Source organism: Harpia harpyja, chromosome 6, assembly GCF_026419915.1.
Source record: "Harpia harpyja isolate bHarHar1 chromosome 6, bHarHar1 primary haplotype, whole genome shotgun sequence".
Taxonomy (NCBI): domain Eukaryota; kingdom Metazoa; phylum Chordata; class Aves; order Accipitriformes; family Accipitridae; genus Harpia; species Harpia harpyja.
The window spans coordinates 44,245,995-44,264,949 of record NC_068945.1 but is presented as its reverse complement, the minus strand read 5'-3'; positions in this window follow the sequence as shown (position 1 = coordinate 44,264,949).

The following is an 18,955-nucleotide window of genomic DNA, read 5'->3' as shown; positions in this document are numbered from 1 at the left end:
CCAAAATTATTGAAGGGTGTATTTTTTTTACTTCAGAGACTGGGAAAAAATGTGAACTCCTTTCCCTTCTTCTTTACCTCCCTCCCAATTACCCTTAGCTAGTATATAGCTCTCCAGGGAGTCACTCCTACATCTAAAATAGTTCAACGCCTTCCCTGAGAAATGGAAAGAATAGGATACTTGTCATCCTAGAAACTTTTTCTGTTCACAGCTATGCTAGAGGTGCCCTTACACAAACTTTTCATCCTCAGTGTCGATATACTTAGTGATTCTTCTACCCACTATTGCAAGACCCAAGTTATTTTTTAATGGATTATACTTCCTACTTCTTAGTAGAGTCACTATTCAAAAATAATGTTCTGTGAAGTACTGAGAATTACTAGCAGTAAGTGGAAGATCCAAGAATAGGACACCTTAACCAATAATCTCAAACAATGCCATTTCTAGTTCTCATACTTTTTATTTTGACAAACATATACTTTAACATACATACATGTTACTGAAATGGTAATTAGAATGTGGTTAGCTCCTGTGTTTGAGAGTTGAACTAAAAGTCTTTGGAGTAAATGGAAATGATATCATTAATTTCAATGGACAAAGAGCCAATTTTTGTAGAGCAGAGGAAAAAGGCAAGCCTGACAAAGGTATTAAAATTTAAAGAAATCCTGCATGGTTGTTATGCTTTGCCTACTAAGCAGACAGAAGTAATTCCACTGCTGTTGATTTGGCACTTTGTAGTGGCTTTTTATTCACTTCTGGAAAGGAAAAAGAAGGAAATATGTTTTAATGAGTGTCTGTTATGCTGTTAAATTAGAGATAGTCATGGGAACATGGAATTCGTATTATTTTAGCAATGGTCATCATTTAAGTTCTGTTATTCACCATCTTTCTTCATGTTGCTTCTATAAGTATTTTTGATGTGTCCAAGAGGATGTGTTCTGGATATTCCCCTAAAACCAAATGAAAGTTTAATTTCCATTAGAGAGAATTAAATACAAGTTTTAAAAAAAGTCCAACACTTTAGCCCCTTCCAGCAGAACACATAGTTATGATGCATCTAAAGAAGAAATAAGGATCTAATTGTCCAGATCTTTGCTAAGGAATCCACACATACAGTGGTCCTGTTGCTGCAAGAAAAAGAAGCATGCACTGGAAATAATTTCTGCATGAAGCTGTAACACTAAATCGAGGTCTGATGTTGTTTGAAGGAGTAGGAAGAAACCTGATACTTACAGTGTATTTGGATAGTCAGTAGAGACAGAGGTATTTTATTCAAAGGATATTACTCATGCAAAACATAAAGTAAAAGTTTTTGAAAACCTCTATAGAGAAAATTGATGGTACATATTTACCATGAAATTTTGACTATTATAATACTAAATAAGCTATCTCAATACCTACCTCATCAATTTGGCCTGTGCAAATTCAATCACAGAATCCCATGTGTTTTATTTTGGCTAGGACTGGGCATCTGTAGGCACGTAGACACCATCCTGGGCTGCAGGATCACTGTCAAACACCCCTTCCCAAAAGGATGGGACTCTCTATGTTAGTCATCTACATCCTGACTCCGTCTGCTCTCATGCCAGCTCTCCCACAAAGTGGGAAGTAGTTCTTTCCTGCTTCCACAGCTTCATCAAAACGGTGATTCTGAAGATTTTTTTTTTTTCTAAATACTTTCAGGGACAAGACAACAATGAAATAAAGGTATGAACAGAGTAGTCAAAGGATTTCTAAACAACCACAGATAACTCACAGATAAGCCCAGGAAGTACATAGCCTTTTGGAAAAGCAACAAAAGCTTCCACTCAAAACCCAGTCTCAAAATGTCTACATTTCTTTAAGTTTTATTCAGTCCTTTCAAGATCTTAGGGCCTATGCAGAGCCCTTCCTCCTGCTCCTGTTCTCTTTTCTCTTTGTAAGTATCAGCGTGAAGGCTTTCCTTTTGTAAAGTTCTGGATTCCTCAGTCAACTAATTATTTTGAAAGATTTGAAAGACTTCAAATCCTTTGGCAGGTGTTCTGCTTCCTTATAATCTTTCCTGAGACAACTCTGTCTTTAGCTTTCAGCTTAGTCATTGAGATAAGGCTGCCATTTCAAAGGTAACAATAACGTTTTGTTATTAGCTCTCTGCTAATCATCTCTGCCAACCCCAGAGAAAAATAACAAACAAGCAAACAACATAAGTGGAAATCCTTTTATACCCCATATGAAAACATTTCATACACAAAAAACACCCAGTAAACAAAATGAAATATAGTAATATATGCATATATTAGAACCAGTCATGTGTAATCTAAGTAGAAAATTTATTAGAATGTGTTTTAAATTATAACATAACTGTTTTCCAATACACCTCTAAATCAGGAAAACAGAGATATCAAGCCTTCTACCATACTTGTACTAAGAAAACTAAAAGGTAGACCACAGAGGAAAAAAAAGCTTTTAAGTTTCTGTTACCTCTATCACATTGCTTAACAGAGGGTAATACAAACTGACTTCATAATTCACCTGTCATATACACGGCACTTCTAAAGTCTTAAATAAATCATTTTAACTTTAAGTAGTATCGTGATTTTGTAAACATGTAAAGCAGCCATGAATAGTAACAGACACAAAATCATAAACACTAGAAGTCTTTTCAGAAAAAGCACTAGTCAATCTAGTGGAAGAATGGTGACTTTTTTTTTATTTCAAGGAGAAAAATGATTTAAAGCCAAGGTATTCTCATGAGCTGCAGAATGAGCGACAGCTGGTTTCCTACAGGCTGTGTTTAGGTCTCCTTAATAAGTCCCTTGCTGCAATACTGGGCTAGCTTTGTCTTTTATTTTTTAGTGTTCCTGTGTCAGGATGTGTTATCGGTACCTCGGAGGTATATATGTGTTCATTTTCTTTTTGGAATTATTCAGTGGGCCAAATTCATACCTCCTTTTCCTTATTTCAGTCTCCATCCTCTACTCACCTCTAAATTTCCACAAAATATGTCAGAATTTTGTGTGTCTCAGATTTCTACCTCTTGATTTCTTTAGAAATTGCCCAGTTAAATTATGTGGGGCGACACATAGGCAGAGCAACCCAATATACTTTATTTTCTTAATAAATCAGGCATCAAGACTCCACTACTAGTTCTTCCTCAAAATATTGTCTCGCATTGTGGGGCACTAACTTTCAGCTGATCAGGAACAAGAACCTAAGAAAAAGACCAAGAACAACTTGCTGTTTGAGAACTGTAACAAATAGTACTGCTCCTTTGTATTTCTTTGTAGGTCAGTGAATTTTACTTTTTTAAAACCGCACCCATTCCCTGCACTTTGGCACCATTTCAGCTAATTTCCTTAGAAAGCAACAGGATGTTCCAGAAAGAGTTGATTTTTAGCAGGATAGCCTGGCATCCCTGATGGCTATATTAGAAAATACACGTCTTAGTTTTAAAATACACAACCATTTCTTCAATGTTTTCAATTTATTTTCTTCTACATGTAGTTTGAGTGTAAGAGAACAAGAACTTAACTCAGCTTAGTGCTATCACATGTTCTGTACTTTCTATTTTGCGCGATACTGATGCAAACTACTTCAATAAATGTTGCAGCATGCTGGACAACTGAAAGCCTTGCTAGAATTGGTTGTTAAATCACTTTTCAAAGCAAAATTTGGAAAGAACTTTGAAAAAGAAACAAATCATCCTCTACAGCAATAGTGGTCTGTTGCTCTGTAGTAAGTGAATTGCCAAGATCTACTTTATATGAAACAAAAGCAGAATCTGACCTCAAATGACCATAAATTGCAATAAGGAAAACTGGAAAAGCCAGAATTTTAAAGCAAGTGAGTGTTTGGAATGCAGAGCTTGCACATCCATTTTTCTAAGCAAGATTTTAACTTCCACCTACTCTTTGGTTTATATCTTTTCAATAAAGGGCACTTTTGAAAGTGCAGCTGAATCTGTCATCTACAGATTAGCATATTTTGTATTAAGAAGCCTACTTAAAGTCCTTTTAGGCCATTCTCTCTGATTCAAGTTCATCTTTACCATACTGCTTTGAGGACACAATGGCAGAAAGGCAGTTAATGCTATATGTCTTTTCCCTTTTTTCTTTCAGTGTTTGAAAGAAAGAATTCTCAGCCGCTTATTTAGATACTTGCTTGTCATTTTTCTGCATCTGTTTTCAGGAAATACTGTATGGACTTGTAATCTCTGTAATCTTAAGAATAATGAGGATTTAAAGGATTGTTCTACATTTAAAGGCTAGATAACATGATCTTATTTTTTTCTTCTGGCAAAAGAGAAGCAAAGACATAGAAAATGAGGGAAGATTTTATCTGAGTAGTCCTTTAATCTTCTCCTTTATAGAGAAAAAATCCTTAACTACTTCTTTCTCCTTTTTTATCTCAGGAAGAAAAATTGACTACAGAATCCAACCATTTGAAAGGTATTGTCTCTTATTTAAGAAGCCATAAAGGACAACGTATACAATATACTTTTATGGCTATCTATACTCTTAAATGAGGAGTAGGTTAAAACAATTAATCCTTTTTTTTTTTTTTTTTTTATTTGGAAAGGCGATATGTTTGTTTTCTGCTCTTGTTAGATGGAGTAAAAATAGTTAGACTGGGATTGACATAATGGGCCTGCTTAACTGCCCATGAATATCATTCCAGTCCCATCATCTCTTGAGGATACAGAAAATCCTGATCTATCTCACCACACTTTCTAGTATAAATTCTGCACTAAGAGTTTTCCTTGAATTGAAATTTGTGGGAAGAGAAGAACAGAACAAAAAAGAAGGATGGTTCCCATATTGTCATTATCTCACTAAACACTCTTTGTGCCTTGTCCCTGTGATATCTGAGTGTGTAAGCATGTGGGTGCCATTGCATTAAATAATATCTGGTCAAATACTTCAATAGCTGAACCTTAGTAGGTAGTAAAATTTCTTTTTTTTTTTTCCCCCATCTGAGACCTGAGGATGCACAACACATCCTGCGCTGATCTGAAATTGCATTTGTAAACTTCCTGGGATACACCTCTTCATCTCGGTTCACATGCTCAGAGATGACTCCATGAGCCATCGTGTCATAAGAGGGCATAATCTGGAGACTCACTTTAAAGTTGTTCTATTAAACCAAAAAAGTTGTTACTTCTGAAAGAACCACAAGCATTTTATGCTGAATGAGTTATCAGATTTAGGGAAAATAATCTTTTTTTTTCTTTTTTTTTTTTTTTCCTAGTTTCCTACTGTTGGAGTTACAGAGTTCAAATTTATAACAACAGTAAAATTCAAGACATGGTATCTCAACTAATCTTTACCCACAATACTGTAATGGTCATGACCATATAGCTTCACTCTTCTAGCAGACTTTAACTGAATCATTGTCAGGAGCTGTAACAAATGTCAAATATGAATTAATTTTGCATTGATATGTAACAAATTTTGCCATGAACTCACCTTAGTGCAATACCAGATACTCACTGAAGTGGTGAGCAGTTCTTTGAGAACAGTGAGAGGAAAGCATTGACACAGTAGACATTGGACTTAAAACTCAGATTGTGCAGATTTATTGCATTGCCATAAATATAAAAGACAATTTATTATAGCTCACAATAATTGAGACAATTTATCTGGCATGTTGGGAAAGCTAAACCTCATAATTTTTATATCCAATAGGAATAAATTCTTACTTTGTAATACTTTCAGTTTTGTTGAATTGTGAAGCACTTTTGGTTTTGGTGAAGGACAGTGGATAAATGCACTAAATGACAGGTTCTAAAGAGTCAGCAGTATGTTAACAAATCACTGCCTCTTCTCATCATAATGGCAACAATTTAGGATTTAAGTAAGTTAGTATGGAAACTAAATAAGACAAAAACCCCTTAAAATCTAGTATAATATGGCTTTATGCCCCATTGTAGCAACAGACATTGATAGAAGAATCAAAGTAGTAATTATTTCATGTGCTGTCGTCTAACCTAATCTAATCTAAAACAATGTAATCTAAATGATTCATGATTATAGACCCTGAATATATTTTGTCACAGGAGGACCACTTGATAGACTCCTTTGTTGCAGAATGCTATTCTTCTTGATAGATGTAAGCCTGTATTTGTTATTCTGGTTTTTCTTTCTAAATGTGTATTGTCGTCTTTATTTTCATTCTGACACACTTTCGCATTTTAGTACCAATAGGAATATTTGTCACTTTTATTTTACATACAAAGTAAACAAATATATGCAAAATGTAAAAATAAAAAAATAAAATAAGAAGGTTGTTGAGCATGAAGTATACTACTGTGGTAGTTTCCTCTCCAAGTCCATGTTAAGACAGAACATTCAATGGAGTCTAAATAAAAGAATAGCAGCTCACATGTATTTGGACTTAACAGGAATCTGCAAAGGCAGATGATCAGAATGGCATAAAATATATAATAGTCTTAATGAATAAGCTGTTTAATGAACCAGGAGGTACTAAAGATAAAATTCATCACATTGAATCAGTTTTAGGGTACCACCCTTAGAGTTCCATTAGCTCAATAAGAAAGAAATTAATGATATGGATTAATACATAAAGAAAGTAAATTGAGGTCTCACTTGTAAATACTTGCACCAGTTGTTTTAATAACTTGCTTTCTGCAATTAAAGCAGGCAAATTATGGAATTTTATACAGCTAAAAGCTCTGAATGAGACTTGTGAACAGGTATATCGGCCTTTGAAAATAAGTAAGAGTAGAATTATCTTTAAATGTACATGAAAGCCATGCTTTTTGCAATTTCTGCAACTTCAACTCCCTTATATAGTATAACCTGTATAGCTTGCATTAAATCTGACTAAGATGTTGCCTTTTGAATTCAATTTGTTTGGAGCTTTACTTATGAGAAAACAAAGATCAGTGGGCTATAGAAAATGTACAGGAAAGTATGCATTCCATATACTCAACTACTCCAATCTTGTTACAGTAGAATGAACATGTTTTACTGCTGTGTGTTTCTTTCTTATGTCCTTCACAAACCATTATTTAAAGACAGTTTCAGGTGTTTAATATTAATAAACAACTTCCATAGTTGTTTTTTACCCTGTGGTTTCACAATTTTTTGAGAGAAAGCTAAGATAATGATTAAGATAATGATTGCAAAAATTCTTCTGAAGTATGAACTATATTGCAATGAACTGAAGAGTTAATACAGAGGTCTTTTCTTCTGATTTAAAATCACAAATTAGATCCGCTGGTGAAATTGAATTATCAATCAACTTAAATGCAGTTCCAGTTCAGATTCTCTTTAGCACATTTATATTTTATGAGTGTGGACTGGGACTGATCTTTCCAAGTTTAGTTCACCTAAAAGGCAGGAGTCTAGCCTAAGGTAGCTGCCCGCAGATCTTTCTGTGCTCACAGAAGAGAAAGAGGCACCCCAGCAGATAATTAATTCTGTCTGTCCTGATTTCAGCTGGGATAGAGTTAACTGTCTTCCTAGTAGCTGGTACAGTGCTATGTTTTGAGTTCAGAGCGAAGAATGTTGATAACACTGATGTTTTCAGTTGTTGCTCAGTAGTGTTTAGACTAATGTCAAGGATTTTTCAGCTTCTCATGCCCAGCCAGTGAGAAAGCTGGAGGGGCACAAGAAGTTGGCACAGGACACAGCCAGGGCACCTGACCCAAACTGGCCAACAGTGTATTCCATACCATGTGACGTCCCATCCAGTATAGGAACGGGGAAGTGGGGGGCAGGGATTCGCCGCTAGGGGACTGGCTGGGTGTCGGTCAGTGGGTGGTGAGCAATTGCACTGCGCATCATTTGTACATTCCAGTCCTTTCATTATTGCTGTTGTCATTTTATTAGTGTTATCATTATCATTATTAGTTTCTTCTTTTCTGTTCTATTAAACCGTTCTTATCTCAACCCACGGGTTTTGCTTCTTTTCCCGATTTTCTCCCCCATCCCACTGGGTGGGGGGGAGTGAGTGAGCGGCTGCGTGGTGTTTAGTTGCTGGCTGGGGTTAAACCACGACACTGTCTCAAAACAGAACACTAAGGTAAGACGAATGACAGTGTGATCTATACGTGTGCCCCAGGGGATATTCTGTAATGAGACTAGTAACCCAGCAGATCTCACAATACTCAATGAAGAGCTAGACACTCCTCTAGAAAATGATTCAGGGCATCCAACTTAAGCTCTGGAGGAGCCTCTGCCATTCCATTGGCTTCAGAAGTATTAAAGAGTCAAAAATGAACTTTTAACAAATCCTTTCCATTTCTACTTGTTTTATAAGGTAGCCTTGGTGACCATCTTATAATAGATGCTTTTTTTTTTTTGAAAGCTAAAATTAGAAGACATGAATCTTTACCATAGTTCCTTCTCACAGAAGGTTTGCGTTCTAGCTGTTGTTTTTTTCTGTGAATAAGGATTGCAGAGTTGAGCCCACAGCTGTAAATTCTAGTTTATATTTCAATGGCAACCGTGCCTTAAGAGTCTTGCTAAAAGAGAAGAATCCAGGAATTCAGCGTTCTGTTCCTTAGGTAGATCAGTGGCACCTCTGCATGTGCAAGAAGGCTAATTTTGAAAACTGGTAAAGCCACAGAGTAAAAAGCAACAGCCCAAAGTAAATGATAGTAAAATTATCTCCATGGAGGAAAAGAAGCACCACGCTTTCTTCCTCCATTGATATAAGCATCAGAATCTTGTAATATCCTTTCAGTTGTATCCTATAAGCCCATTTCTTTAGGAATTGTCAATTCCTCACTGATCTTTCTGTTTCTTTGAACTTGCTAACTACCATGAAGTAAGTTGAAGAATACCTTGGATATTTTAGGGGTTTCAAAAGAAATTGCCTTTATCTCATTGTGTGATAACATCATTCTGTTAGGTTGCATTTTTTAATGTTATGGGAAAGAAATACAAGAAAACAATTTAATAAAAGACTACAAAGAAAGAAAAAGAACGGCAAAAGAAGGGAAAATAATTATCAATAGAAGGAAAAGTGTCATATAAAATACTGCTTAAAACATACCTTGCAAATCCTCATAGTCACTCAAAGGGCAAAGTGGTTTTTACTCCATTTTGCAAACAGGTCACTTGAGACAGAGACTCTTCTTTCATTGGTGGAAAGACAGGAGTAGGTGTCAGCAGTTCTGTAAATGTGAAAAAAATGGCAACCTTGATTCAAGTCCAGAATGGTGCCATAAAACTGAACAAGGTGTGACCACCTAGCCATGTTACTATGCATTGATATAACACTGTTATATTTTTTGGGTGATAGTTACATAATCTCAGGTCTACCTAGTAATAGTCAGATTTCAGAACAAAAAATCAACATGACAGCTGTCTTTACATCTACCATAAATTTCATATTTGTATTCTATTAAAAAATCAGGGAGTGGGAGTTGGACTGATCCTAATATGGCTTAATGAAATCAATGCATTCAGTTAATTACCTTATTTTATGACATTGTTTGAGTGTGTTTTTCAAATAACTAATTTTGCATCCTGTTGTTCTTTTCTGGTTTTATGCTTTATAATCTATTCTCATAGTTTTCTCTTTAGGAGTTCTGCACTATATGCTTTTTTTTTTTGTTGTTTGCATTAACTCAGCAGGTGGGTCTCCAAACTATGTGTATGCAAAATATGTGTAACAGCTAGATATGGTCCCTCTTCACTGTTACATGATACAGTTCCATTTTACATGATTGGGACAATAATTCCCTTTGTTGTTGTTGGTGGTGGTTTTTTTAAGAGAAAAGAGAGAGAAAAGGCACCGTAGGACAGCATTATTGAAAAGATTAAATAAGAGAGCTGTGATTAGTAAATGTGACTGCATAACTTTTTTCTTGGGGGAGTTAGATTGCACACTGATGTATCCCAGTAGAGGAGCTGCCTCCTCTACAGAAGGAGGCCTCTGGAAAGATACTGTTGTAGAAACTGTAGCTTATTTGTGCAGAAATAATATTTGAAAAATTCCAGTTTTAGCCTAATTAGACAGTACAAAGTTCTGAATCCTTGCACAATGAAAGGTCTTGTAAGCTTTGGTATTCAGGAATTACTTTGAGTCTCTGTGCTTTAAAAAATGGGCTGAATTCCAGTTGCATTTACCTAGTGGAATATGGCCTTCTATAGATCCTTCTCTCCATTTCTTCACATTCCTGGCTCCAGAGTGCTTCTTTTAAAAGTGAAACCACTTAATGATACAATCTCTGTACTTTCTTTCCCCAAGCAAATATAACAGAAGTTTTATATTACATACATTTTTAAATGCATTTATTCAGCCCAGTAAATAAATAATTTAAAAATCCAACAAAACCCCCCCCCATTCAGTTGCTTCAGAATGGCCTTTCATTATCTGTAGATTTCCTTGAAATATTGGCAAAAGACAATTACAATTATTACAATTATTTGATGTCTTGGGACTTGGATAGTTTATACTGTAGTAGTTGTTAGCTGACAGATCTTCCCAGGGAAAATGGCAAACTTATTATCTTCCCTTATGAAAGATGAAGTATTTTCGGTAACTGTAGAATATAGTCATCAGCTGTTAGAATCTAATGAAAGAGAAGAGTAGCATAATGTCATTCATTTATATTTGTGAACATCAATCTTTGCTGCAGATGTGCACTTCATTTGCACAAAGAGACAGCAGTGCCCAGAAAACAGGGGCAGTTAATTGTACTGTTTTTTTCACTAGCATTTTTCTATCACAGTCTCCTAAGTCTGGAACCTCCATGGTTCTTATTCACATGCTCTTTGCTAAGGTGCATAATTATGATTTTGCATAGACTGGTGTTCATATTATTCATCTTAGATTATTGGGTCTTCTACAGATTCTTAGATTCCCAGAATGAACATCCTATCCATCTCTTCTTTTACTCTGTTTCTTTGAGAAAAGGAGACTTAGCAGAGGCATGAATTAAGTGGTAACTTGAATTGTAGATTATATATTTCTCTGCTCTGTTGAGAACTTTCTATCTAACAAATGCTTCCGTTGGGAAAAACTTGACACATTTTTAATTTAGAATACAAGCATTGTATTGTTGTTAGTAGGAATCCTGTCTTCTCCATATTTCCATTTGTATCTATTTCTTCAAATCTTTTATATACCCATATACCTAGTTTATATGATTCTTAAGTGGTCATAAACTCAACTCTACCAGCTTCAGATTTTATAATTTTATCTTTGGCTTACTAACGTTACTAACAAAGTGACACGATGTCATGACCTAAAGGGTTACCTGGCCTGAGGGTGTGTAGAGATCATGACCATAGGTTCATAGGATTCAGTAATACACAAGAACATGGAGGCTTTATCTTCTAAATTTCTCGACTTTATTACAGAGTAACACAAATACCACAAAAACCTCCATTAGCAAGTAAACTACCACAAAGTCACTAGTAGCAAGTATATCTGTCATTAATAAAGCTAATATATATAATCAGTTAAATCTAATAGATTATAGCTTATTTATTCTATATCAATAGATATTTCTTTTTTGTAATAAGCTATTACAAATTACTATCAGCAGTCAATAATATGGTATCAATCAACAGTATGGCAGTAGTTAATAATAGCAGCAACCAATTGTATAGTAACGAACAGGAACAGCAACAACCAAGTAGATATATACTGTTACAGATTACTACAGACTTATCATTAGTGAAGCAACTTGCCAACGATGTAACAGCAGATATTCTTATGATAGATTACTTATAAAGATATGTGATACGGGTATCAAGTGAATTAGGCAGATTTCAGAAGGGGCCAAACCGTCCCAAAAGGGAGGACAAACCAGTCCCAGAGGGGGACCCAACCATCCCAGAGGTGGGAGGACAAACAAAACCGACCCCAAGAGGGGGGACCAATAAGATAACAGAGTCTCACTTCAGAAATTATCTGTGTCACAGAGTCTGGAGTCAGCCAGGCATTGCTGTTGGGAGTCCAAGATCTCATAGAAAGTTTGTGCAGAGAGTTCAACGTGTTTAGGAAAGGAAAAGTACATGCAACACGGTAAATTCTCAGAGAGATGCCCCATTTTGGAGAAAACTTAAGTCCTTTTTATATCAGAGACATAAGAGGGTGTAGAATGTCACAACTTCAAGCAGCTAATAGATGTTATTAATTTTGATATTTCACCTGTAACAGGCAATAGATGATGATTTTTTTGGTTCTTTCAGACCAGTTTTATTTCCCCAAACTGTTCCCACTTCTTCAGATGGTAAGTTGTCATTACAGTTTCTTGGGTTTGAGCTTATTGATGGCATCTCAGGATATGTCTGGTTTCTAGGTACCCCAGCTGTACTTGGAAGAGGCCAGCTGCACTTTTCAAGGATGTTCTGGTTCGAAGGCTTAGTTCCCAGGTTCATATCTCCCAGGCTGGCAGGCAATTTCTCTGTCAGTATTTTTCAGCAGACGTTTTCTTCTGTTCAGTAATTTTCCCTTTCTAACCAGGCCACCTTTATGGATGCTCACATCACATGTTCACCAATGATCAGTTTAAAATCTGAAAAGTCTCATTGCTTTCTGTTTAGTTGTCCATTTGACTTCTCTTACAACATAGATGCGGCACTTAGGAACAGGGTTTATTGGTGGACTTGGCAGTGTTAGGTTTACAGTTGGACTCGATATTAAAGGTCTTTTCCAACCTAAATGATTCTATGAATCTATAATTCTACCTTTTGTTTTGTGGGCAGAGCGGGCACATGAGGAAAAGAGCAAGGTACCTTCCTCAGTGATATTGTTGTGGTCTTCTTAATGACACTGAACACGCTGTCCTGGAGCAGGAAAACTTAAGCGATTAGGTACCCATGATACTTCGTACAAGCTCTCTTGTACACTGCACATTACCTAGATTGTGCTGTTTGTTAGAGGGAGTAGGATTCCTCTCACCTTAATTTAGTCACATGAATGTTTAATCTGAAATAGTAGGGGTGGCTCCTATGCAGTCAAATGAATCTGAAATAATAGGGGTGACTCCTACGCAGTCAAATGAGATACAGAAACAAACCCGGAGAGAGACACTTGTCCCATCATATGACATATATCATTGCCTAAATGGCATAGTCAGAAACCCTTTCTGGCGGTGTATGTCCTTTCATTGCATATAGATTAAACTTAGCATGATTGTCAGATACCTAGAATCTCCTGGTTCTGATATAACTTTGATTTTGGGCATTATGTACCTTTTCTGTCTCCCTGTCTTTGTGTCATCTTTCAGGTCCTCTGCTGTGGTTTTTGGTATACTGCAACACCCAATCAAATTCATCTTGTCAAATTACAGTGCTAGTGTCCATTCTTTATCAACTTCTTTTTGGCCATCCTTCAATTGCTCAGAAATTTTTCATTTACTTGTTAAAAGATAAATTAAGGTCTCACTGAGTTTTTTGTTCCACACGCTTTTACGGTTGGGTCTCCTATCAGGTACTAAAATCTTTATTGGGATATTTATCTCTAATTTTGTCTCCTTATCTGTATGTGATTCCTCAGTAGTGATGCAATCTGGCTGCAACCCAGATCAAAAAAGAAGAGAATTTTCTGCCCATCTGTCAGGTAGAGCAAGGTTCGGTTTGCATCTGAGTGTTTTTTGTGAGAACTATCTAATATGAAGGTTACATATCTGAGCTAACGTATACACTAAAATCCTTTGCAGGAAAAGTATAGAAAATAGACAAATAGAAGTGGAATTCTGGGAATGTAAAAAGAAATGATAAAATAAATCGAAAAATGTACACAAATAGGCAACCTGGAAAACAATTTGAAAAACGCAGTAAAAGTAGACCAAGCCTTACCGAAGTATTAAACTATACAATACAGGAAGAGTTCACTGAATGTGTGCCCTAAGGACAACGGCTCAAAAGATCTGCACTGCATTTAGAGATTTTACAGAATTTTACTTCTATCTGTTGATGAGTCCAGATGTTCTGTGGACCTTGTGGAATTATTGAAAATAATAGCCTATTTTTTTCTAAATATTTAATGTCATATATTGTTTATTGTATTATTATATCTTATTAAAATCTAATTAGGTTACATTTCATAGATTAAATTTGGCTATCAAAGTATAGAAGATACATATTTGGATAAGACTGTTTTCCTAAGTAATTTCTGAGACAATATCTTGCCCTAAAGATTTGCCTGTTGTTAATCATACTTGCAAATCTTACTATTATTTATGATTCTCAATTATTGAAAACCAAAATCCACTTTTTGGTGACTACCAAACAACTTTCTAGCTTAGAGACTAATTGTGTAGGACAAGCTGTGGTAGTAACCTCCAAACGATAGTTTTATCTTGAAGTCATTTAAGAGCTTGAATCCTCTGTGTAGACCATAAATAGCAGCACTAAATGCTTTCTTGTGACGTGGCCATGAAGGGGTCAGTTAGCACATCTATTCATTTCACATTGTTTCTACTGACACCAGACCTGTCCTTTCGTCACCACAGAGGGAGATGAAGAGGAATAATGAATGAACTAAAAATAGAGGAGTGAATCTATTTGAGGATGACCTGATAGAAAGTCATAGAGAAGAAAGGCAGAGGAAACCATCTGGATATTTTCTGAACAGTAACCTGGGCTGACATCTTGCCTCTGCTGAAGACATGGAGTCTTTCCACTGTCCTCACTGTCTTCAGAATTTCCGCTTTCTTTTCTCAGTTTTTGAATGCTTCTTTTCATTATTTTTTTCCCCACTGCTACTGACTTGATCTTTACCCCTCAAAATGTAAAATTAAACAAATCTAATTACACAGAAGTCTGACTTTTCCTAATAAGAAAAGAGACAAGATTTTAAGTTCATCAGGGTGCAAATACATGCTCCTATGAATGACTTAGGAAAAAATAGTGGTGGTAAATCTACAAATCAAATATTTCGTTACCCCACTGTTACTGAGACAGAGGCTGTGTGGAAGGACAAAACAATCGTGGCAAATGGGCAGAGAGGCTTGAGTTAAAATATGATGTATTTTGGAAATTATAAATAAATCTAAAGCAAAGAAAGAAGTTTGAGAAGTTAGAATCTGATTTATCTCTTATAGCATTATTTAATCCTACTGAGAGTAAGAAGAAAGGGGAAATTGAATTTTTATTTATGGTGTAAAGCATTCCAAAAAGTTAGTGAAAAAGGGACAAACCTCCTGCATAATTTCAGTTCAGAATAATTAAATATTGGAGAGGCTCTGATTTCCAACAGGAATCATAACGTAGCACTTTGAGCCTTTATTATGTACAGATTTCTGGCAAGTATGTGAATAAGATGTGAAATTGAGAAGAAGCACTGGAGGATGAGGGCAGGAACACCTGCTTCAGAATGTCTTTGCATTCCTGCCAGAAATGATTTCTTAATCAGAGTTCATTTTGTCACTGGTAACATTAAACACTCTCAGGCTGAGTGTATGGTCCGAGTAATGACCAAAATAAAGGTTATTGCACCAGACTCCAACAAACTGGTCATGAAATAGCATCTGAAAAGTGTCAGGGGAATCGGGCCGAATCTGGCAGCCCAGCAGAGGGGAGGCTGCTGTGGCTCCCTGCCCTCGGGTCTATGCTGAGCAAAGGGGAAAGATCACCTCCTTCCACCTAGTGCAGCCCAGGATACTGCGAGCCTACACTGTCATGTAAGCAGGAATAGTCTTTTTGGTTTTTATTAAATCTGAAATTATGCACTCTTGTAATATGTCACATCCTTCAGCAAAAATAAAAGGCCAGAGAACTGATGTTGGGAAGGGGAGAAAGATGGAAAAGAAATCTGAATGTACTGCCCAGGATATCATTCTGTCTCAGGACTTCTTTTTTAGCATTCCTTTTCAAGCAACGTTATTCTTCTAGCTCCACTTTTGCTATATCCTCAAGAAATATTTGATGGCAAGTTCATTCATGTATGTTACTGAAATCTAGGAATCAAAATGAGAATAATCTAAGAGCATAGAAAGAGAAATCCCTCAAGGTTTAAAACATAGCTAAGTGCACAGCTATCATTTTGCACTAAGGTGTTCCAGCATACTGCACGTCTAGGCACTCATTGAGAAAAATGTGGGAGGAAAGTATTTATAATTGTTTGGAAGAATAGGACAAGGTTTTCTAAAGTAATACTTTTAAGTGTGCACATATTTTTGTGGTGACTGCAAGGCTATGAAGCAACTCCAGTGCAACCAAGTTTTTCCTCCAAGCACTAATACTTCTCATGTGACATCCGCAGGAATAAATTGGGCCCAAAGTGTCAGCTTAAGTGTTTGTGACTAACATGGGAAATTTAAGAAATATAAAACCTCTCAAACCATGGAAAAGAAAGCCTGGCTCTCAGGCAATGTATTTGATCTTTAATTTTGCTTTGCTGTGCATCTAGAGCAAACACTATCTTTTTTTCTTTTGGCTCTGAAAATTTTTCAACAGCAGCAAGCTGCTATTACTGCTTCTAAACACCTACATAATAATCATAATAATAAAAAAAAAGAGTGTATGATCTATTCTCCTTTCCTCTAGAGAACTTAATTTGTCTGACAGCAGGGAAGTGTAGAATCAGCTGTAGAGTTAGCAGAAGTTTTACTGTCTGACTCAGAGCAGAAAGTTGCTGTTAGCTACTTGACAATAAAGAAAAAGAGCGAGCACCCCATCAGCATCCAAGCCCTTCAGTTTCTAGAAATTGGTCCCACTGGAAGCATGCACTTGATGTTAAAAGATGACCTCTGCTCCGTGTTCTGCAGGAATGAAAAAGAAAACAAAGCAACTGCTCAGGCAGTGTAGTTGGAGAAAAAAAACTATTCTGGTCCAAAATGAGTTAACAAGCTTAATTGTGGAGATAAGCAAGGAATGATCTGAGCATGGCCGAAACTAGTGTCATTTTCCCATCCATCTGCACTTCAATATTTCTGTCATTTATTTCTCAATTTTAATATGAATTGGTTTCCTTCTCATTTATAATTTCTTTAGTTGTAATAGTTTCATAGAACTGGGGATGAAAAAGACTTGGAAGCTAGGAAAGTAATTCACACTGGCAGGGTTTAAGGTGAGATTTTTTCACACTTTTGGAAAGCTGTGGGAAAAAGAATATCAGATAAATACTAATTTATTAATAATTATATTCAAGATATTACTACATGCACACTTTTCAGTCAGAACAGCAAAAATATGTTTCCAAAAGAAGCGAAAAAATTGTCAGCTAAAACTTTAAAAAGTATACTGGAAATTCTGGTTGTAAAGTACTGTAAAGGTTGTACTTTGAGAAACAATCCAGAGTTAGCAGAGATGAGCTACATGATTTATTGGGGCTTTTTTCATCTTAATTTCACTGAGACTTGACTTACTTGTGGACTATTCATGATCTGCGTGAGCACAAGGAAGTAAAGAGCTCTGAGGTATAATGCATTTAAACTCATGCATCCTGCCACCATGAATGAAGAAGGTATGTTGTAAATTAAATCCTGTGGTGGCCAAGTTCAGCAAAGCACTCTAGGTGTCCTTCAGCTTGTGCAGATATTAAAGCTGATGTTTCTCAGTGCCATGAAAGGAGAGATTTAGATCACTTACAGAATCACCGTCAAAGATAGTAGTAAAAGTGATTTTTTAATGTGAAATTATAACAGTGTGACTTAACAAAGTTCAATGGCAATGTTCCCTCTGTTACTTACCATGAGAAGAAACATACAAAGGAAAATCAGGTTAGAATCAATTCAGAATAACTGACAAAGAGACGAGAGACACAAAAGTGTAAGGGAGACCCTCCTGTTGAGTCACAAAGTTCAGAGTGGACTCCCTTGCTTTCTAAATTCTGATGGACCTTAGGTGCGGCTGGATCCAATCTTAGTCCCAGACTTGGTCAATGGTTTCTGTTTAATGGAATTAATGCAAGGGTAAGAAAAACCTCCTGTTGAGTCACGAGGTTCAGAGTAGACCCCCTTGCTTTCTAAACTCCATACCAGAGAGGAGTCTAGGTGCGGCTGGATCAAAACTTAGTCTCATACTTGGACAATGGTTTATGCCTAATAGAAGGGGTACAAAGAATAAGGAAAATCTCCCATTAAATTACTACACCAATTTGTCGGGGAATGAGTGATTATGGAGCCTACATGACTTTGAGGTAGCAGCAATTTAAGATTTATTAACACTATTACAGTAAATCACAAGATTAGGTTATATGATTTTTAACAACACTTAATCATCAGTCAATTATCAGAGTGATTTAATAAAGTTTGCTATCAGCACTACAAAGTTTCCTAAATCAAATTGCACATGCACACACACACAAACACACAGATACAGAGGTTAACCTATAATCAAGATTTTTCTCTCTTGGCCAGTTGTAGTAAACTATTGGTACCAAATGATTTTTAAAAAACTCACAAAATCTAATGATGTGAAATGTAGTGAATTGCTCACTATTGTCCTTTGCCAGCATTTGTCAGCAGAAAACCTTTGACCCCTTCTTCTTTGTTGGCATCTATCAGCAGCTGATCTTGGAAATCCTCATGAAATCTAGTCTTTGAAATCCTCACGACACCTACTACTTAAAATCCTCATGAAAATCTACTCTTAAAAATCCTTGCTAAACCCACCCTGATAGATGTCCCACTTCAGGGGGAGATACTGGGTCACAGCCTGCTGTGATCCTGGAGAGCTCAAGCGGTCTCACTTAGGATCACTATTTATAGGATTGTGAGATGATTGACTTTGGTCAGTGCATTTCCATTCTGGCCGGAACTCTTGTCAGGTAATTCTGGCACCCTCCAAGGAGGGCCATGATCCAAGCAGCAGGAGTTTCAGGTACGGTTCCAGGCAACAGGAGTTTCAGGTATGGTTTGAGAGTGCCTAATCATCCTAACTCACTGTACCGTAGCCAGGATAAGAAAGTACCAGATTGTCCCAACTCACTGCACAAGAACACAATGTTGGCTGGTCCTGACATTGCAATGTGGCCCAGGGGGGGCTGCACCACCACACTCAGCAGTGTGGGAAAATGGCAGTGGGATTATAAAAATGCGTATGAA